This window comes from Rhinatrema bivittatum, chromosome 3 (genome assembly GCF_901001135.1).
Source record: "Rhinatrema bivittatum chromosome 3, aRhiBiv1.1, whole genome shotgun sequence".
NCBI classification, from domain to species: Eukaryota; Metazoa; Chordata; class Amphibia; order Gymnophiona; family Rhinatrematidae; genus Rhinatrema; species Rhinatrema bivittatum.
The window spans coordinates 11,730,548-11,746,472 of NC_042617.1; the positions used below are offsets into that span (position 1 = coordinate 11,730,548).

The 15,925-nt window shown below is 52.6% G+C and overlaps 1 protein-coding gene across 4 annotated transcripts in view; it reads right to left on the minus strand.

The window, feature by feature from the left end:
• Nucleotides 1-15,104, minus strand: part of MDGA1 (MAM domain containing glycosylphosphatidylinositol anchor 1) — a 506,987-nt gene extending 491,883 nt beyond the window's left edge. For 3 of the 4 annotated variants that reach the window (XM_029592906.1, XM_029592910.1, XM_029592907.1), the window contains exon 1: nt 14,970-15,094. The gene's annotated coding sequence lies outside the window, so the exon portion shown is untranslated. Of the gene's footprint in view, nt 1-14,969 lie in introns of all 4 variants that reach the window. The other variant, XM_029592909.1, reaches the window with a different exon arrangement.
• Between the last annotated feature and the right edge of the window lie 821 nt (nt 15,105-15,925).

The following is a 15,925-nucleotide window of genomic DNA, read 5'->3' on the forward strand; positions in this document are numbered from 1 at the left end:
AATTAGAACTGAGGCACAGGGGGATAAAGTGACTCACCCCAAGGTTACACAGAATTAGAACTGAGGCACAGGGGGATAAAGTGACTCGCCCCAAGGTCACACAGAATTAGAACTGAGGCACAGGGGGATAAAGAGACTCACCCCGAGGTCACACAGAATTAGAACTCAGGCACAGGGGGATAAAGTGACTCATCCCGGGTTTACACAGAATTAGAACTGAGGCACAGGGGGATAAAGTGACTCACCCCAAGGTCACACAGAATTAGAACTGAGGCACAGGGGGATAAAGTGACTCACCCCGAGGTCACACAGAATTAGATCTGAGGCACAGGGGGATAAAGTGACTCACCCCGAGGTCACACAGAATTAGAACTGAGGCACAGGGGGATAAAGTGACTCACCCCGAGGTCACACAGAATTAGAACTGAGGCACAGGGGGATAAAGTGACTCACCCCGAGGTCACACAGAATTAGAACTGAGGCACAGGGGGATAAAGTGACTCACCCCGAGGTCCCACAGAATTAGAACTGAGGCACAGGGGGATAAAGTGACTCACCCCAAGGTCACACAGAATGGGGTAGATTTTAAAACAGCGCGCCTTCGCGTACTTTTGTAGGCGCATCAGGCGCAAACAAAAGTACACTGGATTTTAGTAGCTGCGCGTAGCCGCGCATATCCGCTAAAATCCTGGATAGGCGCGCGCAAGGCTGCCGATTTCGTGTAGCCGGCGCGTGCCGAGCCGCGCAGCCTACCTCCGAAATCGGAGCGGCCTCGGAGGGAATTCGCTTTCGCCCTCCCCTCACCTTCCCCTCCTTTCCTCTACCTAACGCACACCCCCCGGCCCTGTCTAAAACCCCCCCCTACCTTTGTCGGGGGATTTACGCCTCCCGGAGGTGGTTCCGGAGGGCGCGGCTACGCCCCCGGACCGCCCCGAAACGCCGCGTCCCGTCCCGAAAACGCCGCGCGGATCGGCCCCGCCCCCGACACGCCCCCTCGAAAAACCCCGGGACTTACGCGAGTCCCGGGGCTCTGCGCGCGCCGGCAGGCCTATGTAAATAGGCCTGCCGGCGAGCAGGGCTCTTAAAATCCGCCCCAATTAGAACTGAGGCACAGGGGGATAAAGTGACCCACCCCGAGGTCACACAGAATTAGAACTGAGGCACAGGGGGATAAAGTGACTCACCCCGAGGTCACACAGAATTAGAACTGAGGCACAGAGGGATAAAGTGACCCACCCCGAGGTCACACAGAATTAGAACTGAGGCACAGGGGGATAAAGTGACTCACCCCGAGGTCACACAGAATTAGAACTGAGGCACAGGGGGATAAAGTGACTCACCCCGAGGTCACACAGAATTAGAACTGAGGCACAGAGGGATAAAGTGATTCACCCCAAGGTCACACAGAATTAGAACTGAGGCACAGGGGGATAAAGTGACTCATCCCAAGGTTACACAGAATTAGAACTGAGGCACAGGGGGATAAAGTGACTCACCCCGAGGTCACACAGAATTAGAACTGAGGCACAGGGGGATAAAGTGACTCACCCCGAGGTCACACAGAATTAGAACTGAGGCACAGAGGGATAAAGTGATTCACCCCAAGGTCACACAGAATTAGAACTGAGGCACAGGGGGATAAAGTGACTCACCCCAAGGTCACACAGAATTAGAACTGAGGCACAGAGGGATAAAGTGATTCACCCCAAGGTCACACAGAATTAGAACTCAGGCACAGGGGGATAAAGTGACTCACCCCGAGGTCACACAGAATTAGAACTGAGGCACAGAGGGATAAAGTGATTCACCCCAAGGTCACACAGAATTAGAACTGAGGCACAGGGGGATAAAGTGACTCACCCCGAGGTCACACAGAATTAGAACTGAGGCACAGGGGGATAAAGTGACTCATCCCCAAGGTTACACAGAATTAGAACTGAGGCACAGGGGGATAAAGTGACTCATCCCCAAGGTTACACAGAATTAGAACTGAGGCACAGGGGGATAAAGTGACTCACCCCGAGGTCACACAGAATTAGAACTGAGGCACAGGGGGATAAAGTGACTCACCCCAAGGTTACACAGAATTAGAACTCAGGCACAGGGGGATAAAGTGACTCACCCCAAGGTTACACAGAATTAGAACTGAGGCACACGGGGATAAAGTGACTCACCCCAAGGTCACACAGAATTAGAACTGAGGCACAGGGGGATAAAGTGACTCACCCCAAGGTTACACAGAATTAGAACTGAGGCACAGGGGGATAAAGTGACTCACCCCAAGGTCACACAGAATTAGAACTCAGGCACAGGGGGATAAAGTGACTCACCCCGAGGTCACACAGAATTAGAACTCAGGCACAGGGGGATAAAGTGACTCACCCCAAGGTCACACAGAATTAGAACTGAGGCACAGGGGGATAAAGTGACTCACCCCGAGGTCACACAGAATTAGAACTGAGGCACAGGGGGATAAAGTGACTCACCCCAAGGTCACACAGAATTAGAACTGAGGCACAGGGGGATAAAGTGACTCACCCCGAGGTCACACAGAATTAGAACTCAGGCACAGGGGGATAAAGTGACTCACCCCAAGGTCACACAGAATTAGAACTGAGGCACAGGGGGATAAAGTGACTCACCCCAAGGTCACACAGAATTAGAACTGAGGCACAGGGGGATAAAGTGACTCACCCCGAGGTCACACAGAATTAGAACTGAGGCACAGGGGGATAAAGTGACTCACCCCGAGGTCACACAGAATTAGAACTGAGGCACAGGGGGATAAAGTGACTCACCCCAAGGTCACACAGAATTAGAACTGAGGCACAGGGGGATAAAGTGACTCACCCCGAGGTCACACAGAATTAGAACTGAGGCACAGGGGGATAAAGTGACTCACCCCGAGGTCACACAGAATTAGAACTGAGGCACAGGGGGATAAAGTGACTCACCCCGAGGTCACACAGAATTAGAACTGAGGCACAGGGGGATAAAGTGACTCACCCCGAGGTCACACAGAATTAGAACTGAGGCACAGGGGGATAAAGTGACTCACCCCAAGGTCACACAGAATTAGAACTGAGGCACAGGGGGATAAAATGATTCTTCTGAAGACCAAGATAACATGTGACTGAAATGTGTGCAGGTGTCTCCTGTGTGGGGGGGGAATACTGCTGTAAGTATGGCCTGTGTCGGGAGAGCCTGTTCTGTGGTAGCCACAGGTGGGTTATAGGTAAAGGTGGGGGAACAAGTGGTACCTGACAGGATGTTCCTGCTGGTGACAATACTAATTGGGGAGTCCATTCTTTCCTTTACTGCATCCCATGGCCCCGCTGCCTCTGGTGCTCCCATTCTTGCACTGTAGTCACTGGTTTGTCTTCCACTAATCCAGAACACCTTCCTGGAAGGCAATCCTCTCTTTCACTCATAGGCATACATGGGGACTCTCTGAATCCACCCAGAGAATTGGGGAATTTGCATCAATTCATGGTCTCGATTCTGGGAAAACGCTAGAAAGCTCAGGACCTCTGTTTACTGCTGCAAACCCTCTTCTTCAGGAAGCCTGCAGGGAACAGGAGGAGAGGGGCTGGACAAGGGAGTAGAGGCATCGTTTTCTGCTCTGCACTGTCTGCTCTAACCTCATCCTCTGCCATTTCCTCAGGAAGCCTGCAGGGGACAGGAGAAGCAGGATGAGCTTGGAGCTCTCGCCGCCGGAGGAACGTGACGAGAAACTGGAGAGAGCTGCCACATACACAGCGCTGTCTGCAGCTGCGATTCCAGGACAAGGCTTGGCTGAGGAAGGCAGAGTGAGGGTGCACAAGGCAGGGAGCTGTGACATAGGAGAAACAAAGATATTGCTGGGTCAGGGAGAGAGGAAAGGAGGGAATGCTGGGGGTCATCCCCGGAAGGGAGAAAAGTGGTGATGGGGAGAAGAGAGCAAGCGTGACTTAGCAGGGGAGTGGTGGAAGGGAAAAGCTAATGCATATCATTCCTTTCCGCTGCCTGGTTATCAAGAGCAAGTCAGGAGCTCCCAGGTATGCCCAAAGGTCACACAGGGTGGCCAGCATGTAAAGATCCAGCTTGGTGAGGGGTAGGAGTGGATTTTGCAGTTGCAACTGCAAACAAGCCATGAAAATCCACACTTCTGGTGCCAGTGCCTGTTCCTGCTAAAAAGCCTGTAACCTCTCCTCCAGGATATGGGCATGACCTTTCCCGGGGTGGTCTCTTCCAGACCTGTACTGCCTGCATTATGTGTAAGCAATCCTGGCACCTGAGAGGGTGCTGCGCACCAGCATCCACAGACAACTCTTGAAGGGGTTTCTCTCTTGCTCCGCTCACCTCTGCATCATACGATAGGTGGAATTTCACCTGCTGCCTACGTCCCGAATAAGCTGGTGCACAGGCACTCCCATCGTTTCCTGCTTCTCACGGAGCTACTGCCCCGCTCTTTTCCTGCAGGACCAAGCTGCTGTCCTTCTTGGCCTCCAGCCCCAGGGCATCACGTAGTGCCCGCTGAAGCAAGTATGCAAAGCATAAACTCACCATCACCCGCTGCCCTGATCATGTTCTTGCTACTACCCAAGAACAATCATGCGTTTCCAGCCTAACTGCCAGCCCTCAATCACCCCCTTGTCGCTACTAAGATATGAACCAAGGGATGGCTCTAGTTCACCACCTGGGAATATACAGCACAGCCCAGCTGTTCTCTGCCAGTGAGCTCCTGCTAAATCTGCTGCCTCCTCTTCCTCATCAGGCTGCCACCAGTGAACATCAGGCAGGGGTAGGCATGTGTTGCATTCTGGCTAGACTGGTTGTTGCTGGTGAAATGAATACTGCCCTCTGTGCCTGCAGGTGTATAGCATGGAGATCATCCACCTATTACTGCACGTTGTCCTGAAGTGCACTTTAAGGCCAATGCAGTAAATCCTGCGGGAGAGTCGGCACTCCGAGGCGAGCGCCCGCTCTCCCAACGCGCACCCAGGCCACTCTCCTGGGTGCGCGATCAAGTATTTAAATGAGGGCCCATGGTAAAAAGAGGCGCTAGGGACACTAACGCGTCCCTAGCGCCTCCTTTTTGACAAGAGCGGCGGCAGTTAGTGGGTTTGACAGCCGACGCTCAATTTTTCCGGCGTCGGTTTTCGAGCCCGCTGACAGCGACGGGTTCGGAAAACGGATGCCGACACAATTGAGCATCCGTTTTCCGGATGCTCGATTTTTGGGGCCTCTGACTTAATATCGCCATGATATTAAGTCAGAAGGTGTACAGAAAAGCAGTTTTTCTGCTTTTCTGTACACTTTCCCGGTACCGGCAGAAATTAACGCCAGCCTTTGGGCAGGCATTAATTTCTAAAAGTAAAATGTGCAGCTTGGCTGCACATTTTACTTTCTGTATCGCGTGGGAATAACTAATAGGGCCATCAACATGCATTTGCGGGCGCTATTAGTTTCGGGGGGGGGGGGGGGGGGGGATTTGCCGCACGTTTTCGACGCACTATTACCCCTTACTGTATAAGGGGTAAAAATAGCGCGTCGAAAACGCGTGGCCAAACGCGGGCTAACAGTGCACTCCACCACAGCGCGCTGTATTGTATTGGCCTGAATGTAATTAAGGGCTAAGAGGTGCAGCAGCCACTTAAATCTTAGGTTCTCTACTGCCTGCAGGAGTTGCTCATCCTGGACAATCATGTCACCATCCTTGAAGCTGCTTACTCTTGCCCCGAGGCAGTGATGCAGAACATTTTACACCACCCCATCTGCTTGCTGCTGCTGTCACATGGGTGGGGGCAAAGGGGCCAAGGGCCAGCTTGGGAGAGAGACTTCCTCTTGCTATGGCTTTCCTGCTCTGCTCTTTTGATTGGAGGACAGGGTCCCCGGAGTATGACCAGCCTGTGGCTGCTCATCAAATATCACAGCTAAGTTCTGCAACCCCTCCTCCGCTACCAGACCTTCAATATCCCCTTCCTCTAACTCTTCCAATCCTTCCCATGTAGGCTCTTCAACGTTCTGCTGCAGACACTGATCAGAACGAGACAGGGAGCACTGTCCTGCCTTTCATGGACACCCTCCTAGTCCTCTCCCACTGCTGCTGCTGCCGCCCTTCACTGAATCTGCCTTCTTCTGCACCTGCACTATATCAACAGTGGAGATGTGAGTAGATGACTAATTCTCCTGCTTCTCGCCTAACCTGCCTCTTAGAAAACTTTCTCTTGATCCCATGCTTCACGTCATCAGAACTGTTACTCGTGTTGACCCCAGGGATCTCTGGAGAAAGAGTCTTCACTATCCCTCTTCCATTGCCTTGTCTTGGTGCCAGTAATATGATGGAATCTATTAAAACACATGACTAGTGGGAAGGGGATTTTAGTGTTACAATATTCACCCTAGTGTGGGCATACACTGACAGGAGACCACAGAGCAAAAAGAATTGCTGATACTTGCTGACAATGCACACTGACAAACTTAGTGCAAGAGTCACACACGCATACAAAAATGAGTTAACTATCATGGATCCTTTTATACAGAGATCGCAAGCTGCCTCCTATAAAAAAACAAAGTCAATCTCTGTCTGTATGTTTTCTGAAGACAATGACATACCCTGCCTGCTGTACAACTAGTCTTATCCTGATGATATACACTATAACTCTCTGTCAGAGAGATTAAAACTTCTCCTGCTACTAATACACCTAACCACAGTTAGGACACAGTGACAGCACACCTTACTTTCTCCTCTCAGTCTAATAGTTTTTATAAGCTTTTCTTTTACTCTGAACTTTGAAGCAAGGAGCTTCAGAACCTCTGCCTTTTCTTTCTGAGATCCAACAGAAGGATGACTGAAAAAAATTAAAGGTGAATTTAAAAGCCCGATGCGCACATCAATTAGGTGATGTGTGAATATGTGGGGCCAGCGCGCTCCAAGCAGATTTAAAAAACTGTCCAGATATGTACGTACTTGCCGCCACTCTCACAAATGAAAAGTGCAAAAAAAGGGGCAGGGTGTGGGTGTGATCTGGGTGGGGCATGGGCGTTCCTGAATTTAAACTTGAAATTAGCGTGTAAATATTTATGCCTACTGGCGCACGTCGGGGTCCCCTGGTGAGTAACTTTATTTCTACTGTGGATAATGTATGAGTATCTTATAAAACAAAAAAATCTAGGCAAATGAGCAGGGTTTTAAAGGAGAAGGGAGGCTATTAAACTAAGGAGTTTGGAAGTCCTATTACTTAACTGGGTGAACTAGGAATGAACTGGGAAAACTGGCAATGGCATCAGCGCCCGTGTCTTTTAAAATCCCCCCGCTTACACAGTAGAAGCGGTATTTGTGCGCATTGGCGCACCCACTTAAAACTGCATGCGTCAGGCTATTTTATAACATGCGTGCGTATACGCACGCATGCTATAAAATGGCCGCATCCTCGGGCACAGGCCCACGAACGTGCGCAGATGTCATGACATGTGGCTGCAAGCTCGGATAGATTGGTTGAAAAAAATGCTTCAACGTGATTAGTCCCAGCCTTTCCTTGTCCCATTTCCAACTGCCGCCACACGGACTGGCTTGAAGTAAAAAAAAAAAAAAGAAATGCATTGTTTTTCTTCCCCCACAGATTTTAATGTCATTAATGCAAATGAACTGAAAAAAATAAACTTTCTTTCTGGTGCCTCATTATTTCGGTTCAGTCGCAAAGAATCAAACTGAAAATAAACTCGTTTGTCCCATTTTGCCATTCATAGTCAAACAATGCCCCTCCCTATGAGGAGGGGTAACTTCCGGGAAGCGCATGAGAAGAAGAGGTAAACGTCTTTCCCTCCTCCACCTCCCTGAAATCAAGAGTGAAAATTTGCAGCAAGGTGCATAAGAGCTATGGGGGAGTGCAAAGGCAAAAGACGAGGAAGGGTGCAAAAGAAGTGATGGAAATGGAGGGGGTGGGGGCATAAGAGAGCCAGAGGTGGGAGATCGGTGTGAAAGAAAACCAGAGGTGGTGGTGAGGGGTGAAGAGAGCCAGAGAAGGTGCTGAGATTGGGATAGGGCAGAAGCAATGATAGAGAGAGTGTGTGAGTGAGAGACTGAGGTGGTGAAGAGGGAATGAGGATGACAGAACAAGAGGTGGTGAAGAGAAGGATGATAAAGAAGCAGCAGAGGTATGATGGGGTGGAGAGGGTGAGGGAGGGCCAGAATTAGAGTTTAGGATGAGGACAGGATTGAGACAGAAAGAGGAAGAGAGAGAAGTGAAGGGATAGGGTGTATGATAGAGATGATATTGGTAGAAAAAGAAGATATTATTCAGGAAGATGACTAGAGGTGAGAGTAAATCAGAAAGAGAAGATGAGAGAAGATAACTGAGGGTGAGGGAGTCCAAGCAGGATGATGGAGTAAGTACATCAAACTGGAGGAGGTGAGAGAATGTGAGGGTTACTGAGTGAAATGGCGTGGTGAGAGGGATAAGAAATTTAGTGTGGGTATGATGAGGAGCAGTGAAACCAAGAAGGATGACTACTAAGGGAGATGGCAGGAGATTGATGGGAGGTGCAACCCAGTGAGAGGAAGACAGCTGAAGGGAGATATGACATAGGTCAATAATAGAAAGAGTGCAATGGAACAACTAAAAATTAATCAGTTGTTTACTCCTTCAAAGACAACAAAGAGGAGGGGACACACAATAAAGTTACTAAGTGATACAGGGGATGGGCTCTGTATCCCTGCACTATCCCCTGAGCCCTCCAGTCCTATAGGTGACAGACTCTGTATCCCTGCGCCCATTCCCTACGCCCTCCAGTCCTAAAGGTGACAGGTTCTGTATTCCAGCTCCCATCCCCTGGGCCCTCCAGTCCTAGAGGTGACAGGCTCTGTATCCCTGCACCCATCCCCTGAGCCCTCCAGTCCTAGAGAGCCTGCACCCATCCCCTGAGCCCTCCAGTCCTAGAGATCCTGCGCCCATCCCCTGAGCCCTCCAGTCCTAGAGGTGACAGACTCTCTATTCCTGCACCCATCCCCTGATCCCTCCAGTCCTAGAGGTGACAGGCACTGTATCCCTGCGCCCATCCCCTGAGCCCTCCAGTCCTAGAGGTGACAGGCTCTGTATCCCTGCGCCCATCCCCTGAGCCCTCCAGTCCTAGAGAGCCTGCACCCATCCCCTGATCCCTCCAGTCCTAGAGGTGACAGGCTCTGTATCCCTGCTCCCATCCCCTGAGCCCTCCAGTCCTAGAGGTGACAGGCTCTATATCCCTCCACCCATCCCCTGAGCCCTCCAGTCCTAGAGGTGACAGGCTCTGCATCCCTGCTCCCATCCCCTGATCCCTCCAGTCCTAGAGGTGACAGGCTCTGTATCCCTGCACCCATCCCCTGAGCCCTCCAGTCCTATAGGTGACAGACTCTGTATCCCTGCTCCCATCCCCTGAGCCCTCCAGTCCTAGAGAAAGGCTCTGTATCCCTGCCCCCATCCCCTGAGCCCTCCAGTCCTAGAGGTGACAGGCTCTGTATCCCTGCTCCCATCCCCTGATCCAGTCCTAGAGGTGACAGGCTCTGTATCCCTGCTCCCATCCCCTGATCCCTCCAGTCCTAGAGGTGACAGGCTCTGTATCCCTGCGCCCATCCCCTGAGCCCTCCAGTCCTAGAGGTGACAGGCTCTGTATCCCTGCGCCCATCCCCTGAGCCCTCCAGTCCTAGAGAGCCTGCACCCATCCCCTGATCCCTCCAGTCCTAGAGGTGACAGGCTCTGTATCCCTGCACCCATCCCCTGAGCCCTCCAGTCCTAGAGGTGACAGGCTCTGTATCCCTGCGCCCATCCCCTGAGCCCTCCAGTCCTAGAGGTGACAGGCTCTGTATCCCTGCACCCATCCCCTGAGCCCTCCAGTCCTAGAGAGCCTGCACCCATCCCCTGAGCCCTCCAGTCCTAGAGGTGACAGGCTCTGTATCCCTGCACCCATCCCCTGAGCCCTCCAGTCCTAGAGGTGACAGGCTCTGTATCCCTGCACCCATCCCCTGAGCCCTCCAGTCCTAGAGGTGACAGGCTCTATATCCCTCCACCCATCCCCTGAGCCCTCCAGTCCTAGAGGTGACAGGCTCTGCATCCCTGCTCCCATCCCCTGATCCCTCCAGTCCTAGAGGTGACAGGCACTGTATCCCTGCGCCCATCCCCTGCTCCCTCCAGTCCTAGAGGTGACAGGCTCTGCATCCCTGCTCCCATCCCCTGCTCCCTCCAGTCCTAGAGGTGACAGGCTCTGCATCCCTGCTCCCATCCCCTGAGCCCTCCAGTCCTAGAGGTGACAGGCTCTGTATCCCTGCCCCCATCCCCTGATCCCTCCAGTCCTAGAGGTGACAGGCTCTGCATCCCTGCTCCCATCCCCTGATCCCTCCAGTCCTAGAGGTGACAGGCTCTGTATCCCTGCGCCCATCCCCTGATCACTCCAGTCCTAGAGGTGACAGGCTCTGCATCCCTGCTCCCATCCCCTGCTCCCTCCAGTCCTAGAGGTGACAGGCTCTGCATCCCTGCTCCCATCCCCTGATCCCTCCAGTCCTAGAGGTGACGGGCTCTCTATCCCTGCACCCATTCCCTGAACCCTCCAGTCCTAGAGGTGACAGGCTCTGTATCCCTGCTCCCATCCTCTGATCCCTCCAGTCCTAGAGGTGACAGGCACTGTATCCCTGCGCCCATCCCCTGATCACTCCAGTCCTAGAGGTGACAGGCTCTGTATCCCTGCTCCCATCCCCTGATCCCTCCAGTCCTAGAGGTGAGAGGCTCTGTATCCCTGCTCCCATCCCCTGATCCCTCCAGTCCTAGAGGTGAGAGGCTCTGTATCCCTGTACCCATCCCCTGATCCCTCCAGTCCTAGAGGTGACAGGCTCTGTATCTCTGCTCCCATCCCCTGATCCCTCCAGTCCTAGAGGTGAGAGGCTCTGTATCCCTGCTCCCATCCCCTGAGCCCTCCAGTCCTAGAGGTGACAGGCTCTGTATCCCTGTACCCATCCCCTGAGCCCTCCAGTCCTAGAGGTGACAGGCTCTGTATCCCTGCTCCCATCCCCTGCTCCCTCCAGTCCTAGAGGTGACAGGCTCTGTATCCCTGTACCCATCCCCTGATCCAGTCCTAGAGGTGACAGGCTCTGTATCCCTGCGCCCATCCCCTGAGCCCTCCAGTCCTAGAGGTGACAGGCTCTGTATCCCTGCGCCCATCCCCTGAGCCCTCCAGTCCTAGAGGTGACAGGCTCTGTATCTCTGCACCCATCCCCTGACCCAGTCCTAGAGATGGCAGGCTCTGTTGCAGTATAAGTAATGATGTTTTCCATACATTGTCTTTTGCAGCGTTCAGTATTATCTGCGCAGATGGAAATGTTCTTCTTTCACCAGCTCCTAATTATTCCTGAATATTTTAACCCCTTTGCGGTGGGTGAGGACATATCTCATTTACAGCTGTACTTCCTGCTGTGCCCCCACCAAGCCGACATGTTTCTTCTTGCAAAATCCCAGCCTGCATTCAAGGCAGGAGAGATCGGAAATTCTCCTCCATACGCTCTGAGAAAGAGCTGCCTGCATTTCCAATACCCGCTGGCATTCTTCTCTTTGTTATCCTTGTAAACAGATCAATAATCCTCATGGCAATGTTGATGCCACCCCCAGCCTTTCCTGTAATGCAGAGCGGAGGGCCTGCAGTTAGGGATGACCCCCTTGCTTAGTCGCGTTGAAAAAGGACAGAGGTCCCCAGGCCCGGCCCACAATTGTCAGCTCGAAGCAAGGGCCAGCTGCTTGACGATCCGCACTCTGCTCCAGTTTGCTGTTGGTCAATGAGCAGCAGCGAGTTCATTATGAGGTAGGAACGATGCCCGTTATCATAAATAATCTGTCCTGCAAATGACTGCGTGCTTAGAGCATGGTCTCCTTCTATGATCCAAGCGTGTGCACCTGCAGCCACTTGGCTTGTAAACGGAAGCAAGATTCGGGTAAGACGGGGACTCCCAGCAGCAGACTCGCGCGCCAGATGTTGGATGGCTCTCTCAGCTGGGCCGGATCCTCATCAGCAGTGACTATCGACCCTAGCTGGTCCCTTCCCTGTCTGGCTTGGTCCTTAGCGTGGTCACTTAGCCACTCGCCATGGCGCAGGCCAGCCTGCCTGTTCTCCCTGGGACAGCAGCGGACGTGACGTCCCCAAGAACATCACTAAACCCGTCCCCGACACCAGCCTTCTGCTCCAAACTCACGGCAAGGGATTTCCAGACGCCGACATTGCAATCCCCTGGCGTCGAAATCCGCTCCCTGCTGACTGATCTTTTCCAGCTGTTTTAGCTCGTTTGCTGCCGTGATAATTGTAAATGAAAGCTTTTCTTCATCTTTTATCAGTTCCCACTTCCACTGCTTCAACACTCTCATCTAGCTCTCCACTTCCTAATAACAAACTCAGTGCCCCTCTTGCATCACTCCGGCAGCTGAGTGCCAGAGATCATACGATGCCAGTGTCCGAAGCTGAGAACTGACCTTCTCTGGGCCTTAATGTTCGCTCCGTAGGTCCGGATCCTGAAGCTGGGAGCCTTTTGCCGTGCTTTTCATGGGTTTCAATGGAACCTGCATCCTTGCACTCCTGATCAGAAGAGCCCGTGGACACTGCTAGAGGGGGGTAATTTTCTGGGGCTGGGGGACTACCAGGGGCTCCAGGACCACTGGAGGATTCATGGGGAGGCTGAGAATGGAGGACCAGCATCCCCAGGGCAGAGAGGCAGTGCCAGCGGAAGAAGTGGCCCAGGACGCCGGAAGTGGGCAGGGCGGCCGCTTTGAAAGGGCATTTTCCATTTTCGGTGTCGTTCGTCGTATGTGATTTGAGAGAGATCAGGACGGCTGGACGCCCTTCCACCGGCACTGCAGAGAGCAGAAGGAGGCTGGAGAGAAAGGACCCATTGGTTCTACCCATCTCCTCCTCTTGACCCCAGGGGTCCTCCATCCCCAGCTGACCTTCCCCCACCAGTGCTCATCAAGTGAAGAACAGCTGGGGCTGGGGATGGAGAAGAAGGAAGAAGTGAGACAGCCAAATGTTTGCTGAGATCCAGGTAAAGCACATCCAGTTCAAGCCCTTGATCTAATTCTCTAATCAAGCAATCAAAGAAGGTTGGACACAATCTCCCTCTGCCTGAGATCCTGTGTAGCCCCCTGGATATTTCTATCCCCTCTTCGTGCGCTCCCGTCCTGCCCTCTGCAGTTTCCTAGCTCCACGCTGTGTCCAAACCTCACTTCTGGCAAATCAGGCATAACTAACCCCTCACTATCTCATCCCTCACGTACAGAAAATGCCCTGTCAGACGGGCTAGATCACAAATGTGGTAACTTCATGCAATAAAAACAGAGCACCTGCTATAATTCTCTCCTTTTTATTTCTTAACCCTTTCATTCCTGATCGGAAAGACGTGTTAGTGTTTTGGTTTCTCGTCTGCACTGGAATCTGCGGCTTGCAGGTTTTGATCTGAAGCAATTCCAGGAAAGGTTTCTTTAAAATGCTGCTGTTTTGGGGCAAAATCCACCGCTACGCCCGACCCACGGCTTTAAAGGAAAAAAAAACCAACCTAGCGAGCCCTTTCCACTCTGAACCGCGGTGGAAGCGAATCAGACATAAAGCCACCTGGTTTGTTTTGCCGGTGAATTTATTTGCCTGGCCCCCCTCTACTTTTGTTTTAAACCTGCAGACAGGCGGACATGTGCTAATGACCGACGCTGGATCGACAAGTACAGCAGCGAGAGAAATATTAACGCATGGCCCAGCGGGGCTATCGCGAGGGCCGGCGGTGAAGCTGCGGCCCGGGAGCTGCCTAAAGCTAGGGATTGTGGCAGGTGGGAGCGTGCGGCTCAGTGGAAGATTTAAGGATTAAAGCGGATCTTTTCGTCTGATTATTCTTCTGAATCCCTATTAAACTCCTAAAATAATGCCCTGGATCAGGGAGGCTACAAGCAGATGCCTCGCAGTTACTCCTGAGCCCAGCTTCACCTTTTCACTTCTGTGTTTCCTTGTGGTGAGGGGTGAAAATGAAGATGCAGCCAGTTAAATGTCAGCATGGGGAAACGCAGAGCCCAGCTCTCCAGAGTCCTCCTGAACGTGGCGGCCCGCTCTGGCTCTCACTCTCTCCGGCTCACGTGCCGCTCTCCTCCACCTCTCTCTCACACCCAGCTTACCTCTTCCCTCGCTCCCCTCTCCAGCATTCATCTCTCGCTAAAACGCTATCCCTCTCTGCCCCGACAGGCCCTCAGCTCTCCACCCCCATCTCGGCATCTCACACAGGGCTCCCCTCTCCCTCGGCTGCCCCTTCATCCTTATGTTTTCTCTGTTATCATATCATTCCTGACCTCCTATCTGCTTCTACATTTGGTTCAAAACTACTCTGCAGCTCCAGGCTACCTCTCCTCTCTGATTTCCCTATATGTCCCTCCCTGTGACATTTGTTCATCAGGCACACTAGTCTTCTCCTCCTTTGCTGTCTTGTGGCTCCAGGAGCCTGGAATGGTTATCGCGCCTTGCTCCCTCTCTGGCCATATTCAAGCCTTACTTAAAAATGCACGGCTTTGAGCTTGGTTATAAATGCCCTTCATTCTCTCGCGTCAGATATGTTTCACTGGAATATTTCAGTGATTACTAAAACATTATTTGTCTTGCCTGGGTGACTCTAGACTGTAAGCTCCACGGAGCAGGGACTGTCTGTGTGTATTCTGTGCAGAATTATCCGCCTCTGAATATGGACCTCACAACTTGCTTCTCATCCTAGGGGGGGGTCTGAGGAATACTTTAAAAGCCTGCATTTAAGAGTCTGGACCTCAGGCTCAGCCACAGTCAGTCACCAGTCCGTCAGGGCTGCTGGTGCTCAGGCTCGTCCCAGAGCTTCGAGTGGGAGGAAGGAGTCCTGCTGCAGCCCCCACCCCTGTGATTAAAACACCCTAACATCCCTTCGCCTCCGACCATCCTGGTACGGGCACGGTGGCAGCGAAGGGCAACCTGAGGATTACCTGCGGCCGCGGGTGTCCCGTCACCAGGCACTGCAGGACCAGCACATCCCCCTCCCGGATGGTGTACACCCGCTCGCTGATGTTGTCTTCCTTTACCACGCAGGCCTGTCCCGAGTGAATGATCTGGGCCTGAGCTGGAGCTGCAAGACAGAAGGAGACACGGTCAGGAACATAACGAAAGGACTGGACAGCATCCGTTACCGAACTTGTGACCGGGCTGTGCGTGGCGGTGCAGGAGAGCAGAGCAACCGAGGGATCCCGCTCCCGGGCAAACCCTCGGCCATTCTTCCCCTTTGCACGGCATTCTGGCACCTGTGGCGCCGCTGAATCTAAATGGCGGAAGCAGGGACTACAAATCCCACAGTGCATTGGGATGAAAGTTCAGGACTAGACCAAGGTCTGCCTCCAGAAACCGGGTCACTCTGAAACACCGGGAGACCTTTGACTGGGTCTCCTGGGCACTGGGGCTGGTGGGTGTCGGGAAAGTGAGGAGCAGGGGTTTAGGGAGGAGAGTATTTCTCTCATGGAGGAGTTTTCACTTCCAGCCTTTATCCAGCTGCAGGGACTTGTGTCATCCAGGCAGTGATCCGGGCACAGATCTACAAATAACCTGACGAAATGGAAACAGCAAGTTCTCTCTCTCTCTATCCACTCTATCACTAATAGGCAGGGAAAGATCAAGCAGCCAGACACCGCTTTACAGCACTAAACCTGTCAAGGTCTGCAGGTAGCAAGCATGGCAGTGGCAGATCAATGATTGCTTGGCCCACCCCTCCCATCATCAAAACACAACCACCAGTCACCCAACAATCAGCCCCACCAAAGCTCTCACTCCAAACTCCCCCCTGCTCAGGGATCTCACCCCACACTGCCCCAACACACCTAAGGCTCTACCCTACATTCCTCCCCTACCAGTGCTATTATCCCTCTGATCAGGGATCTCAGATAAGAGTTTT